General features: G+C 37.3%; 1 protein-coding gene across 1 annotated transcript in view; it reads right to left on the reverse strand.

The window, feature by feature from the left end:
* LOC136833652 (maltase A3-like) overlaps nucleotides 1-17,967 on the reverse strand; it is a 62,632-nt gene that overhangs the window by 33,534 nt on the left and 11,131 nt on the right. The window contains exon 2 of the mRNA XM_067095801.1: nucleotides 16,436-16,493. The gene's annotated coding sequence lies outside the window, so the exon portion shown is untranslated. The remainder of the gene's footprint in view (nucleotides 1-16,435; nucleotides 16,494-17,967) is intronic.

The raw sequence follows: 17,967 nt of genomic DNA on the forward strand, positions 1-17,967 counted from the left end.
TCATCCTCCGAAAAATAAAAACAAATTAAAATCAAATCCCAACTAAAGACGAGCTGTCAAACTTTAGCCACTAATCAAAACAAAGTAAATAATAGCCGCTTTCAATATCTCATGGCAGGAAACATCGACTGAACAAAAGGCTTTCTTAACCGTAACAAATAATCTATTCTTTAGTGGAGAAAGAATTCTGTTTCCGTTTGGTACACTGCAAGGACGTCTGGTCCGGTCTGGCTCGAGATATGATGTTGAAACTTCCAAACGCGTCCAGAGGATATACGTTTATACAGTATATATATGTGATGGAAAGAATCCGTGGCCTGTCGCCTGAAATAAGACGATGTCGAATCAAATGTGTGTGTGTGTGTGTGAGAGAGAGAGAGAGAGAGAGAGAGAGAGAGAGAGAGAGAGAGAGAGAGAGAGAGAGAGGGTCAGGATATCTGATATAGGTGGTCGAATTAAGTGTGTGTGTGTGAGAGAGAGAGAGAGAGAGAGAGAGAGAGAGAGAGAGAGAGAGAGAGAGAGAGAGAGAGAGAGAGAGAGAGAGAGAGAGAGAGAGAGAGAGACTCGCCTAGTAAGGACATCTCAAATAAGCGGTCAAGAGGTCGAGTAAAATGTGAGAGAGAGAGAGAGAGAGAGAGAGAGAGAGAGAGAGAGAGAGAGAGAGAGAGAGAGAGAGAGAATTAAATTAAGTATACATTAGTTTAACCAGACCACTGAGCTGATTAAGAGCTCTCCTAGGGCTGGCCCGAAGGATAAGATTCATTTTACGTGGCTAAGAACCAATTGGTTACCTAGCAACGGGACCTACAGCTTATTGTGGAATCCGAACCACATTATAACGAGAAATGAATTTCAATCACCAGAAATAAATTCCTCTAATTCTTCATTGGCTGGTCGGAGAATCGAACTCGGGGCCAGTGAGAGAGAGAGAGAGAGAGAGAGAGAGAGAGAGAGAGAGAGAAAGATGGGGTGTCAAAGTTCCTCGACTGTCATATTCTTCCTGGTGGTGCATGAGGTTCCGACGTCACGTTTCTGATTTTTGATTGTATAATCCTAAATCTATATAATCTGGACTGAATTTTACCAATAGCTTACGTCTTACTTTTTCTGTTCATATATGTGCATTCTCTTACGCGAAAGCATGATAGCTTTCTAAGAACTTTCTGTATTTTCCATTTCCTTCTGTTACTTCTTTCGAATAAACACCAAAATATTCTTTGAAAGCTTGAATTTCAAGTCAATGGCCCCTTTGGTGGGATTGTTCCATATGAACAGGGTTCATCCTCTCAATAAATAATAATAATAATAATAATAATAATAATAATAATAATAATAATAATAATAATAATAATAATAATAATAGCATAACATTACACGAAGTAATTCTGATCAAGTTGTTTGTTCTCCTGAAATGCTAAATGGTAAATGAATGGATTGGAATATAAAATTTAGGCAAAAGGTCCAGTGTTGGTACCTATAAGGTCATTCAGCCATGAAAGGGTAACTGAGAGAGAAAAGGTTTGAAAGGTGTTACAGAAGGAAAACCTCGCAGTTGCACCATGAAACCATTATTAAGAGGGTGGGAGATAAGATGGAAGGAAGAGAATATGAACGGAGGTACAGTAAAAGGAATGAAAGGGATCGCAGCTAGGGGCCGAAGGGGCTGTCAAATTCTGGAACAGCCTGCAGCGCAACTTTTGGGCACTTTGATTTTTTGTCCAAGCCTTAAAGAAATTATGTTTATTAATATATAAAATTCTTTTGCAATTTGTTGACCCTTAATATCATATTCTATATTTTGCTTTATTTACTGTTTCTTGGCTCCATTTTGCTGATTTTTCTCCTCTCATAAATACTTGGCATGTTATGATTTTTCTGTAATTGTTCATTTATTACGCATTATGAAAAATAACAGCCATAATAAATATTTCTCCTCAGTAAATAAAAAAAAAGGCTGCATCTTAAACTATCTTAAAAAGCCGAGACCTGTCTACTAACAAAAAAATATAATATTTCTCAGCAAAAAATATAAAAAAAGCTTCAAATAAACAATCTTAAAACGCGAGACCTGTCTACTAACAAACTAGTATCGTTAATCCATAAACAGAGTTTGCCCTTGATGCCAAAAGAGAGGTCTTGCATATTAGGGCAGCTGGAATTGTCTATGGGGTATCAGATGTCCCCATGGCGGCTTCCGTATAACACCGTTAACCATGCGTCCTCAAGTAGAGAGAGAGAGAGAGAGAGAGAGAGAGAGAGAGAGAGAGAGAGAGAGAGAGAGAGAGAGAGAGAGAGAGAGAGAGATGGTAAGCATCCATAGGAACTTCCACTTACAATCTTGTTAACCTGTGTGTCCTCAAGTATCAAATGAGAGAGAGAGAGAGAGAGAGAGAGAGAGAGAGAGAGAGAGAGAGAGAGAGAGAGGATGGTAAATCGTTCATTTTAATTTCCAATTACTCTTGTCAAGTATTTAGAAAAGTTATCTTAAACAACAGACTTCTGTTACGGTTATTCATAATATTATCACCAACGAGGGGGAAAATACTATTATTCTCTTTGCAAAAAAAAAAAAGTAAACAATGCGTCAAAGTTTCTTCGGCGCAATTGAGTTTTCTGTACAATCGCTACAGCGTATAATCAACGCCACCGAAAATAAATCTATCTTTAGGTAGTCCCGGTATAATGCTGTATGAGCCGCGGTCCAAGAAACTTTAACAACCGCCAGGTGGTGGCCTATCCTACATCGTTGCCAGAAGCACAATCATGGCTAACTTTAACCTTAAATAAAATAAAAACTACTGAGGCTAGAGGGCTGCAATTTCGTATATTTGATGATTGGAGGGTGGATGATCAACACACCAATTTGCAGCCCTCTAGCCTCAGTAGTTTAAATCTGAGGGCTAAAAGTGCTGACCAAAGTGGCCAGACAAAGCCATTAATTTTCTTTTTCAGAAAACTAGAAATTCATCAGGTATTGTACGAAACTCCGGAATTAAGCATTTTGATACGAATAACGAGAAGGATCAAGCGTAAAATTTTCGCCAAACAGAGGAATTAAATCTTAATGTCACCAAGGCCAGCAATGTGATGAATTTATCCTCATCCTAATATCGCTATCTATAATCCTGTCCTAACCATTTTCCTTTGTATTTTCATCTTCACAATTGGGCGGGCGTGTAACCTCACCCACCCGCCCGGCCGAGATAAAAAAAAAAAAATAAATAAATACGGACGAATCATTAATTTATCCTAATCCTAATACCATTATCTATAATCCTTTACTATCCACTTTCTTTTATAGTTTCATCTTCACAATTGGGCGGGCGTGTAACCTCGCCCACCCGCCCGGACGAGACATAAATAAAAAAGAACATGAACCTTCTCGCACCCCAGGAGGTCACATATCTCATTCGGAAAACACTTCCTCGATTCCTTTAGGGTACCGGGCATCGCCCTGGGGCAGCGTCAGCAACACCTTCCTTGTGCCTACTTCCTGGATCGAGAGTGTGCCCAAGAGCCTACTACGAGCAGGTGTTAGGAAATAGGCTGCTTTTTTTTTTTTTTTTTTTGAGACGCCTACCAGTCAGTGTCTCTCGTGTGTGTGTGTATTTGTTTCTCGAAGAAGGAAGAGGTCTCATTTTATTCTCTGTCATTCTGCTTTTGTTTATATATCAAGTCCTTAGGATTCCTTAGGGATGTTGGAGAGGCGTGTCTCTCTCTCTCTCTCTCTCTCTCTCTCTCTCTCTCTCTCTCTCAAAGTTTTCTCTCTTTTAATAAGTTTTCAGTCATTTTTTCCTATAGTGAAATTATTCTCTCTGGTTTTCTGATAGGCATTGCTCTCTCTCTCTCTCTCTCTCTCTCTTTCTCCCCTACATGTTTTCTGATTTTTCATACCTTTGAATCTATTTAGATAGTTTCACGAAAACTATTACTCTCTCTCTCTCTCTCTCTCTCTCTCTCTCTCTCTCTCTCTCTCTCTCATACAAATTTCCACTTGTTTTTCAAACTCTGGACCTATTTATACAGTTTCCTGAAAACTATCTCTCTCTGTCTCTCTCTCTCTCTCTCATACAAGTTTTCAGTTTTTTCATATTTTGAACCTATTTATATAGTTTCCTGAAAACTATTACTCTTTCTCTCTCTCTCTCTCTCTCTCTCTCTCTCTCTCTCTCTCTCTCACACACAAGTTTTCAGTTGTTTTTCATAATTTGGATCAATTTTTCAGTTGTTTTTCATACTTGGATCTATTTACATCTTCTCTCTCTCTCTCTCTCTCTCTCTCTCTCTCTCTCTCAAATTCTCTCTATTTCTCTCTTCTCTCTCTCTTTCTTGTCACTCAAACGTCCTTCTTATTTACAAAAAAATTAACTGGCCACTCAAACGTCTCTTCCGGATGTTACACCTGAAAAAAAAAAAATAACTTGCTCCCTTTTCCTTGAACACCTGAGCTAATTCTACCTTGATAATAATCATTAGACCCGATTATGTGGCTCCTTGGTAGCAACAAAGAGCGAAATCATGATGCGACTTTTCCGCGCTCGGCGAATGCTGCATTGACTCTGGAACGGATCAGTTCGAGTTTAAATACTGGTGAAGTCGTGATTCCGAGCCTTGAACTTTTAAGTGAGAGAGAGAGAGAGAGAGAGAGAGAGAGAGAGAGAGAGAGAGAGAGAGAGAGAAATTAGGTATAGATCTAAACTATGATAAGCAAATATAAAACTTTTGAGAGAGAGAGAGAGAGAGAGAGAGAGAGAGAGAGAGAGAAATTAGAGATATAGATCTAAACTATGAAAAGCAAATGAAAACTTTCAGAGAGAGAGAGAGAGAGAAATAAGAGAGATATCTTAGTTTAGAGACCACTGAGCTGGTTAACAGCTCTCCTAGGGCTGGCCCGAAGGATTAGACTTATTTTACGTGGCTAAGAACCAATGGTTACCTAGCAGGGACCTACAGCTTAGAGAATCCGAACCAGATTAGAGAGAGAAATGAATTTCTATCACCAGAAACAAATTCCTCTTGTTCTTCACTGGCCGGTCGGAGATTCGAACTCGTACCAATAGATCCAAAGAATGAAAACAACTGAAAACTTGTGAACAGAGAGAGAGAGAGAGAGAGAGAGAGAGAGAGAGAGAGAGAGAGAGAGAGAGAGAGAGAGAGAGAGAGAGAGAGAGAGTAATAGCTTTCATAAAACTATGTACATATATCCAGAGTATTAAAAACATCTGAAAACTTATATAAGAGAGAGAGAGAGAGAGAGAGAGAGAGAGAGAGCTCTCCAATGTCCGATACTTTCACAGCAATCAAAGATATCAAGGTTCAGGAAAAGGCCTTGCGGTAGCGTGTGACAGTTCAGAATTTTCATAATGTAAGAAAATCCCAGATCTCCATCATTTCTGAGATTGGGAATATCTCCGGAATATCTTATTTTCTATTACTTTTTAGTTTATTCATATTATTTTCTATTTATCACTTGTACATATTGTCTCGGGATCTTTACTTGCTGAGCGAGTCCCTAACTGAACAGAATGCCAACAGGCAGTCAATAAAAGAGATGTGTAGCAAAAACGCTGTTGGACAGACATAAAGCATACACAACTTTGGTCGAAGGCCAAGAGCTGGCACCTATGAGGTCATTCAGCGCTGAACAGAAAATTGAGAGTAAAAGGTTTAAAAGGCGTAACAGGAGGAAAACGTCGCAGTTGTACTACGAAACAATTGTTAGAGAGGGTGGAAAGTGAGATAGAAAAAATATAATATGAAAGGAGGTACGGTAAAAGGGATGAAAGCGGTTGCAGCTAGGGACAGAAGGAACGCTGCGAAGAACCTCAAGTAATGCCTACAGTATAGCACATGAGGTGCACAACTACCCACCTATACAGGAGACAAAAAAACGACTTCATAGAAGCAGATAAACTTGCTAATTTGATCACTTTGTAATCAACCTCCAATATAAATAATGCCTCAGTTAATAAAATCAAAATAATCATATATTAAATTATTATTTTTAACGATTATTATTATAAAATACGCATAGCAGCGTGAGTCACTAAAATGGTGAAACAAATCTACAGTTATATGCAAGTGTAAAAATATATTTTTAAATAAGCAAACCGAGAGCTTTCGGGAATCTGTTTAGACTCAACCTTTTAGGCTCTAGAAAGCCCCGTTTGTACATCAATTTCAGATTTGTTTCTTACAATATGGTGAATATTTCACCGACGGCGGGCTATTATTATTATTATTATTTATTCAAAATATTTACCTATTCATTTTGAACAAACCCACCACAGGGGCCACTGACTCACATGGCTTTAAAGAACATGGCGTTTTTTTGAAAGAATGTCAACAGAAGGCATTCGCTAATACAGAAAGAAAGTTCCAGTCATTAGAAAAGAAAAACAAATAAAGAAATTAATAAATAAATAGGACTAGTGGATAATAAATGAGTTATTGCCAATAAAATGAAGTAATGTGCATGTTTTGATAAACAGGTCATTTCTGTACCTGTTATACTCTATTTAAAAAATAAATCTTTTTGTAACTGGAAGCCGTCAAGGGAGAATAATAGGGGATCTTGGAAATTCTAAGGGGCGCAGAAGGGGAGTGGGGGAGAGGGGAGAAAGAGATTTTTCGATACCTGGGACACAGACTCAAAGTAGGGCCTCTTTCATTATTTTACTGTAGGCCTATTAACAGCTAACACATGAGTATCTTCTTCTATTTTATTTTTAATTATTTTTGAACAAATATTTCTGTTAGCAGACTATAATTTTCCACAAGACACGCTGCATCAGACCTAAAAATAAAACAAAACAAAAATACCAGCCTCTGAGTTTTTCCAGCTCAGTGACCTTCTACACCGCAGTCCCAGTGTAACTGGTCTTTGGCCTAAACTTTTGTTGACTTCAGTTCACAAGGCACTCAACATGGCCTCTGAAATCTTGCTTCCAAGCAAAACGCAAGAACCCCCAAACTATTTTCAAACTAACCTGGAAGCTTCCATTTGAAAAACGGCCATCGCGGAAGCAAAATGACGCGGCTTCCCACGACGTAAGTCGTATTAGGACACATCACTCGCAAATTAGGATTTTCCAAGAACGGTAGTCGTCGGCAAACGGAGGAGTCGTCACTATTTCACCTTTTAAATGAACTGACAGAAGCCAAACAAACAATACAGCGCATCCGCGAATGCAAATCTAGTCGATATAATAGCAGTCAACTTTACGGACCAAGAAACGTCACACAAGAACGGAACGCGACTGGTAGAAGCTTCTGACCCAGTACAGTACATCAGACGCCCACAGGCAATTATGGGACGATGATGATTTAGAGAGGGGCTTCTCCTTCTCCTTTTCCTTCTTCTTCTTCTTCTTCTCCTCCTCCTCCGTCGCCGTTTTCTGGTAATTAAAGTGCTTTGAATAAAGATGGTCACGAGTATTCATAACATTACCGGGCGTCATTATTCCGGTGGCGGTCGGTCAAGAGAAAGGTGACGGAGACATTCCGCTGAATAATCTCGAAATGATTCATGAAACTCCAGCAAAAAGGTGTACTGGTTAGAGCTCACTGGCAAAGGGGAAGTATATACGTTACCTGGGGAACTGGTTTCTACAGGTAAGTTACACTTCGGTGCAGTAAGATGCTTGCACACTGCATGCATATATATATATATATATATATATATATATATATATATATATATATATATATATATATATATATATATATATATATATATGTACAATATACAGTAAATATATATACAAAATATACACATATCTATACTCACACACACACACATACACACACACACACACACACACATATATATATACACACACATGTACTGTACGTCAATTTCTCCCATCGAGATGACTGGCTAAAGAAAAAAAATAGTTATGATACTTACCCCCATTCATACTTTACTGAATTATGGATGAACCCAGTGCAGAAAACTTCCCCTAAATGACCCATTAACCCACTTCTTTTACCTACACAGAAAGCACATTAACAGTGCATTACGGCCCCCACACACACTGAACCACTCACCTCTATCTTGTGCACACCGGCACTTTCTAGATATTAAGGCCCTTTCTTGGTAATACCTCTTTTGCCTCTCTTCCCCCCAACTCTTCTGAATTTTACACATTTTTAACTAACATTCATTTCTCCGTTCTTCCTACACAACTAAACCATCTCAAAAAACTTTCCAACTTCTATATATATATATACATACATACATATATATATATATATATATATATATATATATATATATATATATATATATAAAAAATATATATATATAATAATATTATCTATACATTAAATATATTACAAAAACAAGAATATTCATCTCTGCATCTTACATCTTTTCACTTGCATTCAGTATCAACACTTCAATTCCACGAAGGAGAGATGGTTCAACAACCTCTTCATACACTTAAACCTTGGTTCCATAAGAAATTCAAGTTTCTTCCCCAATCTTCCTAAACACAACTGATAAATTCCTTGCCTCTCCTATTGCGCCACTCACCTCTTCTCTCATCCTACTGTCATTGTATTTAGTCCCTAAGACCTGTACGAATCAACTGCTTCTCTTCTTCTAAAATCCTTACTAACTTGTTTCCACTTGCTCTTATTACCTTCCTTTTTTTTCATATTTACTCCTAACTATCCCCTCTTGTTAATATTTCCAAGTCTTTCACTAGTTTGTGCAGTTTCTTGTTCACTATTCTTTTCACCATCCTGTATCAGTGCTACATCATCTGCAAACATTGACCACTCCGCACTCCCTTCACAATTTTTCTGAATCTCATGACTCTGCACCTACATCAAAATTCTACGACTTAACCAACACTAATTCTTCCCCTATCAATCGTTCCGTCAACTTACATACTTGATCAATCAGATCCTTACTAAGCATCTCCTTGGTAAATTATAATTCTTGCAACCTCCTCTATCAACTCTACCCATATGCAAAATAACAGTTATCCTGTTACCCACTCCTTCAGAACCTTTCTCTCATCCAGAAATACCTTTCACACCCTGGGAAGCCGCTCAACCACACTTTCACACCCGTACCACAGCATCTCATTTGTAATCATATTAATTGCTGGTGTCTGTGTTTTCATATTCCTAATTCATTCCCTTATATCTTCAACATCCACCTCCAAATACGTTTTGAAATTTATCTAACCTCTTCCGCCCTTACATCATTTTCTCCTTATGCTTTTCCATTTGGGTTATTTATCCATGGAGAAGAAAATTTCTGAACTGGCTCCCATAAGGATTGAATGGATGACTAATTATAGTTTTTTATTTGACTCTTTTACCCTACCTTTATGAGCGAAATTTTTCAAAATGTTTCGCTATTTTTCCGTAATACGGATTTTTCACTCGCCATTCTTTTATCTATTGTTAACCGTGTGATTAATAAGCAAAATCGAATAAGAAAAGCAACATTTTCTTGTATGAATAAAACGAATAAATTTTTGCTAGGTGAACGAAAACTTCTGGAACATGTTGCACAAATATTTATGGATGACTGTACATTCAGTAAATAATATTGTGAATAATAACGCCATGTCGACCAAGGGACTGTCTCTCTCCATTTGCACCGTTTGTTCGGAGATATATTAGCTCACTTATCAACCATTCTCTCTATATTTATTCCATATATAACAACTTATGCCCCATAAAGCTTTTACTCATATTCAAACCACATATACACATATTCACATGTTAAATATATATATATATATATATATAAATATATAGTATATTTATATATATATTTATGTACATATGTGTGTTATAACACTTTATCAGTTACACAACTGCTCTGCGCATTAATACAATTACTAACATTACCTCATTGAAACTGGATGGTATCTAGCGGAGATATTTATTAAAACAAATTACAAGCTTGTTCTGTGTATGTGTGAATGTATGTATGCATTTATATATATATATATATATATATATATATATATATATATATATATATATATATATATATATATAAAAAATTACAAGCTATATATATATATATTTATGTGTATATATCTATTTATATATTATATACATAAATATTATTTATATAAACCTATACATACATATATATATATACATAAATATACACACACACACACATATATATATATATATATATATATATATATATATATATATATATATATATATATTTTTAATAATATATATATATACAAACTGATATTTAACTGTAAATTCGACGTTGGCCTTACTAACAAAACATTAACCACCATCCTCCCACTCTTACGTAAGAATTCCCCGCTGGTGCTTAGAAATAGAGAGAGAGAGAGAGAGAGAGAGAGAGAGAGAGAAAACCTGCAACTCGTGTATGGCGTCACGAACGGCAAAATAAACAAATGGAATTGAAAGCAGTTCGCCTCATCAATATTGAGTTGCCGCAGCTGGTTGCAACACAGCGTTACTCAATTGAAGGGACCTCGTTGATTAATGCAGAATAACGCACCTCCGTCCTGCAACGGAGAATTACAGAAATTACCGGTAAAAGGTTTAAACCTTCTACCTCATACCGGACAGCCACCACAGGCCGTGCTTGAATCTTTAGCGGTCTTGTAAGACCATGAACCGGCGGCCATTTGTAAACAAGACTCACCAAGATATTAGTAAACGGGGCTCATGTGGTGAGTTGGTGTATAGGAAATACTGAAAGTTATTAATGCAGAAAATTGTAGAGAATTAAAACAGAACACATAAACATTGTGGAATGGAATGGAATATAAAAATTAGGCCATCTTCCATCTTACTTTTCTCAATCTTCTCCTTAAAATTGATTCATAGTGCAACTGCTAAGTTTTCCTCTTGTTACGCCTTTAAAACCTTCTTACTCTCAGCTTCCCATTCAGGGCTGAATGACCTCATAGCTCCCAGCGCTTGGCCCACGGCCTAAATTTCATATTCCATTCCACTGATAAAATCCAAGTACATTTTAATTTCATTAGCAGTATTCCAAACTACTAATTTAGTCTCATGACGTTCGTAAAATTATAATTTTTCTTAATGAGTACTGAAGATCAAGGACTGGATTTACCTCATCACTTGTTCCGTGAATGTGGAATGGAACGGAATGGATGGAATGGAATGGAACGGAATGGAATGGAATGGAATGGAACGGAATGGATTGGAATGGAAGGACTGTAATGGAATAAAATGGAATGGAATGGAATGGAATGGAATGGAACAGAATGTAATGGAATGGAATAGAACGGAATGGAATGGAATGGAATGGAATATAGAGTTTAGGCCAAAGACCAAGCACTGGGACCTATGACGTCATTCAGTGCTAAAACGAAAACTGAGAATAAAAAGGTTTGAAAGGTGTAACAGGAGGAAAACCTCAAAGCAGTTGCATTATGAAATAATAGTTAGGAGAGGGTGGATAGCAAGATGGAAGAAAGATAATTTAAATGGAGGTACAGCAAAAGGAATGAAAAGGGTTGCAGCTAGGGGCCGAAGGGACGCTGCAAAGAACCTTTAGTAATGCCTACAGTGCACCGCATGAGGTGCACTGACGGCACTAACCCCCCTACGGGACACTTGTTCCGTGAAGGCTATGACCTTCTTACTAGGTATGCGAAGGAACAATTACTCCAGTGAACTTTAAGGCGTATTTAGACCAATACGGAATTCCTCTTCCATACTGGACGTATCCTGATGTCATGGGATCTCTTCCAGGAACTGTATACTCACTCCTACAAAGATTCCTCAGCGATACCACCATAAAACATCATACGCCCTTTCACTTCTGGCATAAGAGGTTTTAAATTATTATTATTAATTATTATTATTTAGAAGATGAAACCTACTCATATGGAAACAAGCCCACCACGGGGCCACTGACTTGAAACTCAAGCTTCCAAAGAATATTATGGTGTTCACAAGGAAGAAGTGAGAATATGGTGTTCATTAAGAAGAAGAGGAGATGAAGGAACCGAGCTGATGGCCATGTCGACGCTGTGAGACAGGTGTATTGCAGGTAATAATCTTGATTGAAACGTAAATAGAGAAAAGAATGTCTGGAACATAGATAAACGGGGAAGAGAGAGAGAGAGAGAGAGAGAGTGATGAGGAAGATCAAGGTGTGTTTTTTTTTAAAGAGTAACCCTTGCAGGAAGTACGGGCAGAAAAAATACCCACGTGAAAAAAAGCAGAACACTTAAAAAAAAAAAAAAATTACAACAGCCTTGACAAAGTGGAACGCGATCGGTAGACTACAGGTGAATAATAGTAGCTCCTACGTACACAGCACGTATCTCTGATTCATGTATATTGATTGTTAACTGAATATGGATTTCAGGCCAAATGCCAAGCACTGGAACCTATGAGGTCATCCAGCACTGAAAGGGAAACTGACAGTTAAAGGTTTGAATGGTGTAACAGGAGGAAAACCTCGCGGCTTCACCATGAAACACTATTGTTAAGAGAGAGAGAGAGAGAGAGTGGAAAGTAAAATGGAAGAAAGAGAATATGAACAGAAGTACAGCAAAAGGAGTGAACTAGGTTGCAGCTAGGGGCCGAAGGGACGCTGCAAAGAACCTTTAGTAATGCCTACAGTGCACCGCATGAGGTGCGCTGACGGCCCTACCCCCCTACGGGAACAGGAGATCGGAAAGCAGAAAATCAGAAAATCACTTATTTGTAATGTTTTGCAATTATTTTTCCAACCTAACTTCAAGACATCAAACATTAAGAGAGGAACGATAAACTTATGACACACTAAAGGAAATGAACAGAACTGGCTCTCAGGGAAATATGACCAAATCATCTCATATATACCAAAGTGTTTTACAGAGAGAGAGAGAGAGAGAGAGAGAGAGAGAGAGAGAGAGAGAGAGAGAGAGAGAGAGAGATTTAGCACTCTTTCGTCAGTCCTCTCCTCCTGCCCACCTGCTAAACTTCTTCTTCTTCTACTTGTTACTAAGGTTATAGCAGGGCGCAAAAACTGGTCTAAGGCGGGCACTTTCTACGCTTTTTTCGCATCCTTTATAGGTACACACAACAGCTCCAAAATTAGTTTTTTATAATGTTTAAGAGGGAACTGTTGGCTGTTTATTTGATTAACCTCATTTTCTAGGGATGCTTCCATACAGGCAGCGTGATAGTTATCTTCCTTGACTTTGTAATGGTCATAGTAAAAGGAGAAAATACCGTTCGTAATGCCTATAGTAAAAGTAAAAGAAATAGAATAGAATACAGAATTTAGGATAAAGTCCAAGCACTGGCACCTACGAGGTCATTCAGCGCTGAAACGGAAATTGAGAGTAAAGGAGGTCTGCAAGGTGTAACAGGAGGAAAACCTCGTAGTTCCAATATCAATCATTAGGAGACGGTGGAAAATCAGATGGGAGAAAGAGAGTATGAACAGAGGTACAGTAAAATGAGTGAAAGGGGTTGCAGCTAGTGGACGAAGGGAAGATGCAATGACCCTTGAGTAATGCCTACAGTGCACCTCAATCGGTGCGCTCATGCTACTATCCCTTTACAAGGATATTTCTCTCGGCGATCAAGGGTCGAGGCCAGTGTCGAAAATCAGTCAACGATAAATAAAAGCGTTAATCAGAGCATGAACTAACAAATCAACACTTCAAAGCCGTGATCAGAGATATGGAACGGCCCACTAAGGGTTTGTGGAGCAATATAAGCAAGACAGGTCTCGTTCCACTACATAAACCTGGCAAGTATGTCGTTCGGTAAGCGAGCGTTACGACTGCTAATGTTCTTTATATTTTAAAAGGTTTCATCAATTTGAGTATATATATATATATATATATATATTTCATATATATATATATATATATATATATATATATATATATATATCTATATATATAATATATATATATTATATATATAAGCTTGAATCTCAAGTCAATGGCCCGTGGTGGCCTTTTTCCATATGAATAGGGTTCATCTTCTGACTAATAATAATAATAATAATAATAATAATTAATGCCTGCAGTGCACCGCGTGTGGTGAACTGACGGCACTACAGCCCTACGGAACCTGACCTTGAAAAACTAGAGAGACTGACCCAGCCTGTGGGCGAGTCTGTAATGGAACTTGGCCACTGTGCCACTTTCAACCGTTCCTGGCTGATCGTCAGCAAGTTCTCGTTGGAAGCAACACCGACAAACGAGATGAGGAACTCAACGTAGCACTTGATACCAGAGAAGGTGATCAGAATTGAACAAAAAGTCTTCCTGGATAAAGAAAGACGCCACTTTTACTTCTGCATATTATACGAAATACGTGACAAGAGGTAAAAGAATACCCTTGACTAACTTATCCAATTTAAAAAAAAACATCGTTGATAGATTTAAAAAAAGAAGATGAACCTGACGTTACACCACGGAAGACTGAGAGTGGTTTCTTTTAAAAATAAGAAAATCTTGACAGGAATATGTGGCTTATCCGATTCAGATTTTAAGAGACAATAACAGAAAGTCGTGACAGATTTTTAGAGGGATGACAGTGATCTCAAAAGATATGATCACGGAAGTTGTTGAGGCTGACAACAGGACATAAACAATGCGTCTGGTAAGAATAAAATAGACTAGAATATAGAATTTAGGAAAAGGACCAAGAGCTGGCACTCTATGAGGCCATTCCGCGCTGAAATGGAAAACGACAGTAAAATGTTTGAAAGGTGTAACAGGAGGAAAACCTCCCAGCAGTTGCACTTTGAATCAATTGTTAGGAAAGGGTGAGAAGTAAGATGAAAGAACGAATTATGACCGGAGGTACAGTAAAAGGAATGAAAGAGATTATAGCTAGGGTTTGAAGGAACGCTGCAAAGAACCTCAAGTAACGCCTGCAGTGCACCGCATGAGGTGCAGTGAGGGCACGATCCCCCTACGTGGTTACATCTGATAAGAAGACTCAGGTTAAAAAAAAAGTCCTCAGTTTCATGGTTGCTGGGAGAAAGAATTTAAACTTGCTGTTAACATGACAGTACTGACTGCATTTCTGGATCGTAGATACTCCTTTATACGAATGAGATATAGAGACTGTCGATGATGAACATTGGCTGTCCAGCCAAGCAATGGGGCACTTCCGGCCAGTCATCGGCTTGAGACAGTAAAATAAAGAAATCCAAAAAGTTAAAGAGATGAAGGACAAGGATCTAGACGTAGAACAGAAAACACCCTCAGTTGCACCAAGAAGTAACAGTTAAATAGTTCAGAGGTTGAACAGCAAGATTGAAGAAAGTGAGCTGGAACGGAGGTAGAGTAAAAGGCTTTATAAAAAGTGGGTGCAGCTAGGGGCCGAAGGCACGCTGCAAAAACCATAAGTAATGACTGCAGTGCACCGCGTGAGGTCCACTGACGGCACTATCCTCCCCCTCCCTGCGGGGAATAAGTTCATGGATACTGAACAGTTCATACAGTTTGCTTTTCACATTAAACATGAACTTTGAAGGGTTTTTCAAATATAAACTGCGGTCTAAAAGATGCTGACACCACAAGAAACCTTTATAATAAAATAGTTCTAAAGACAAATAAAGAACTTACTTTCATAACGAATGCAAAAAAAAATATACAAAAAAGTAAAAAATGAGCCTAAGTTTCTTGGGGGCAATCGAGTTTTCTGTACAGCCGCTACAGCGTATAATCAAGGCCACCGAAAATAGATCTATCTTTCGGTGATCGCGGTATAATGCTGCATGAGCCGCGGCCCATGAAACCTTGACCACGGCCCGGTGGTGGCTATCCTAATCGTTGCCGCAAGGACAATAGCTAACTAACCTTAACCTTGAATAAAATAAAAACTACAGGGGACCTGAGAGACAGAAAACAGGCATACATCAGCAATAATGAAATGGAATCTTGCATTATCAAAAAGGATAAAAACAGACACCAACTGGTAAATCGTTTGATGATGCTGAAATAGATTATTATCACTGTCACTTTTTAGTTTTCTGTAAAGAAAACTATTGTGCCGGCTTTGTCAGTCCGTCCGCACTTTTTTCTGTCCGCCCTCAGATCTTAAAAACTACAGAGGCTAGAGGGCTGCAAATTGGTATGTTGATCATCCACCCTCCAGTCATCAAATACACCAAATTGCAGACCTCTAGCCTCAGTAGTTTTTATTTCATTTAACGTTAAAATTAGCTATAATCGTGCTTCTGGCAACTATATAGGACAGGCCACCACCGGGCCGTGATTAAAATTTCATGGGCTGCGGCTCATACAGCATTATACCCAGATCACCGAAAGATAGATCTATTTCCGGTGGCCTTGATTATACGCAGTAGCGGCCGTGGAGAAAACGTCGGCGCATTTCTGACTTGTTTAATACTGACCACTTTATCATACTTGAACAGAAGAAAGCAAAATTGCGCAAGGACAATACCTTACTTACTTACCATAACAATAACATCTTGGCTATATTGCACAGGACCGGTGAGGCAGCATTCAGAAAACCTGGTAAGGAAAAGGAAATGGCATTTACATAAATCGTGCATTACCTTTCAAGGGTTTAAAACTTGAATATCATGAATATCAAAGCGCCAGAGAATTCTGAGAGTGTTTAAAGGTTACGTAAACCGATCTGACAAAAAAAATTAATGTCAGGTTCGCCAAAGTTCTCAGTCATGGGAAGAAGCAAAATCTGTCGCCATACGAATAGTGTGAGTGTACGCTCTCTCCTCTCTCTCTCTCTCTCTCTCTCTCTCTCTCTCTCTCTCTCTATATATATATATATATATATATATATATATATATATATATATATATATATATGTATAAATATGTATGTATGTATGTATATACATACACACAAAATAAATGTATATATATAAAATAAATATATATATAATAAAAATAAATATATATATATATATATATATACAAATTATATATATTTATAATTACTTACATACATACACATCTACACATATATGTATATATATAAATATAAACATATGTATGTATGTTTGTATGTATGTATATATATATATATATATATATATATATATATATACATACACACATACATGTATATATATAAAATAAATATATATATATATATATATATATATACATATACAACTTATATATATTTATAATTACTTACATACATACACATCTACACATATATGTATATATACATATATGTGTGTGTGTTTGTGTGTGTGTGAAAACGAACAAATGCACCTGGGGTGGCTGAAAGGTTTACAGCTATATATATCAAGGAGACTGGAGGCAGACGAAAAAATACAACAACTGTATTAGCTCGAAGACTGTATGGGTAAGACCCCTTTGTACGATCTGAAGAGCTGAGAGGGTGGTTGTGCTAGGTGATTTCAATGCAGAGGTTGGGGATAAAAAAACACTATGAGGTCGTGGACAGATATGGAATTGCTGAAACGAACGAGAGTGGTGAGAATCTTGTGGAAATGTGTTACAAAATAGGTCTGATCAATGAAAATAGATAATATTAAAAGAATAAATAGGATATAATAAAAAGTCTATCCATGAACATAAAACAATAAATTGAAAAATTAAACTAATAAAAGAAAAAGAACATTTATACCAGAGATGTAAGAAGGTTTAAAGAACAAGACAATTTTTCTAAATATCCATTCCTGTAACACTGGAAAAACAAACATGACAGCAATATTCCTGAAATGAAAGAACAAGAGTTTAATTTTTGAGTCTGTTCAACATAGGGATAAAAAATCGAACTGGTATCAACTTTCTTTTTCATAAGCACAAGCAACGCTGTTTTCATTCAAGCAAATGGTTACCTAACAACTCAACAGACTGATAACTTAGAAAGTTATTTCTCATAATCTTTTAAATAATTTACTTACATTTTTATCTATTAATTTGTTAATTTATTTTTTTCCTTTTCTAATGTTTCCTCTTTTCTTCAAATGAACACCATATTCTTTGG

Source organism: Macrobrachium rosenbergii, chromosome 52 (assembly GCF_040412425.1).
Source record: "Macrobrachium rosenbergii isolate ZJJX-2024 chromosome 52, ASM4041242v1, whole genome shotgun sequence".
Taxonomy (NCBI): Eukaryota; Metazoa; Arthropoda; class Malacostraca; order Decapoda; family Palaemonidae; genus Macrobrachium; species Macrobrachium rosenbergii.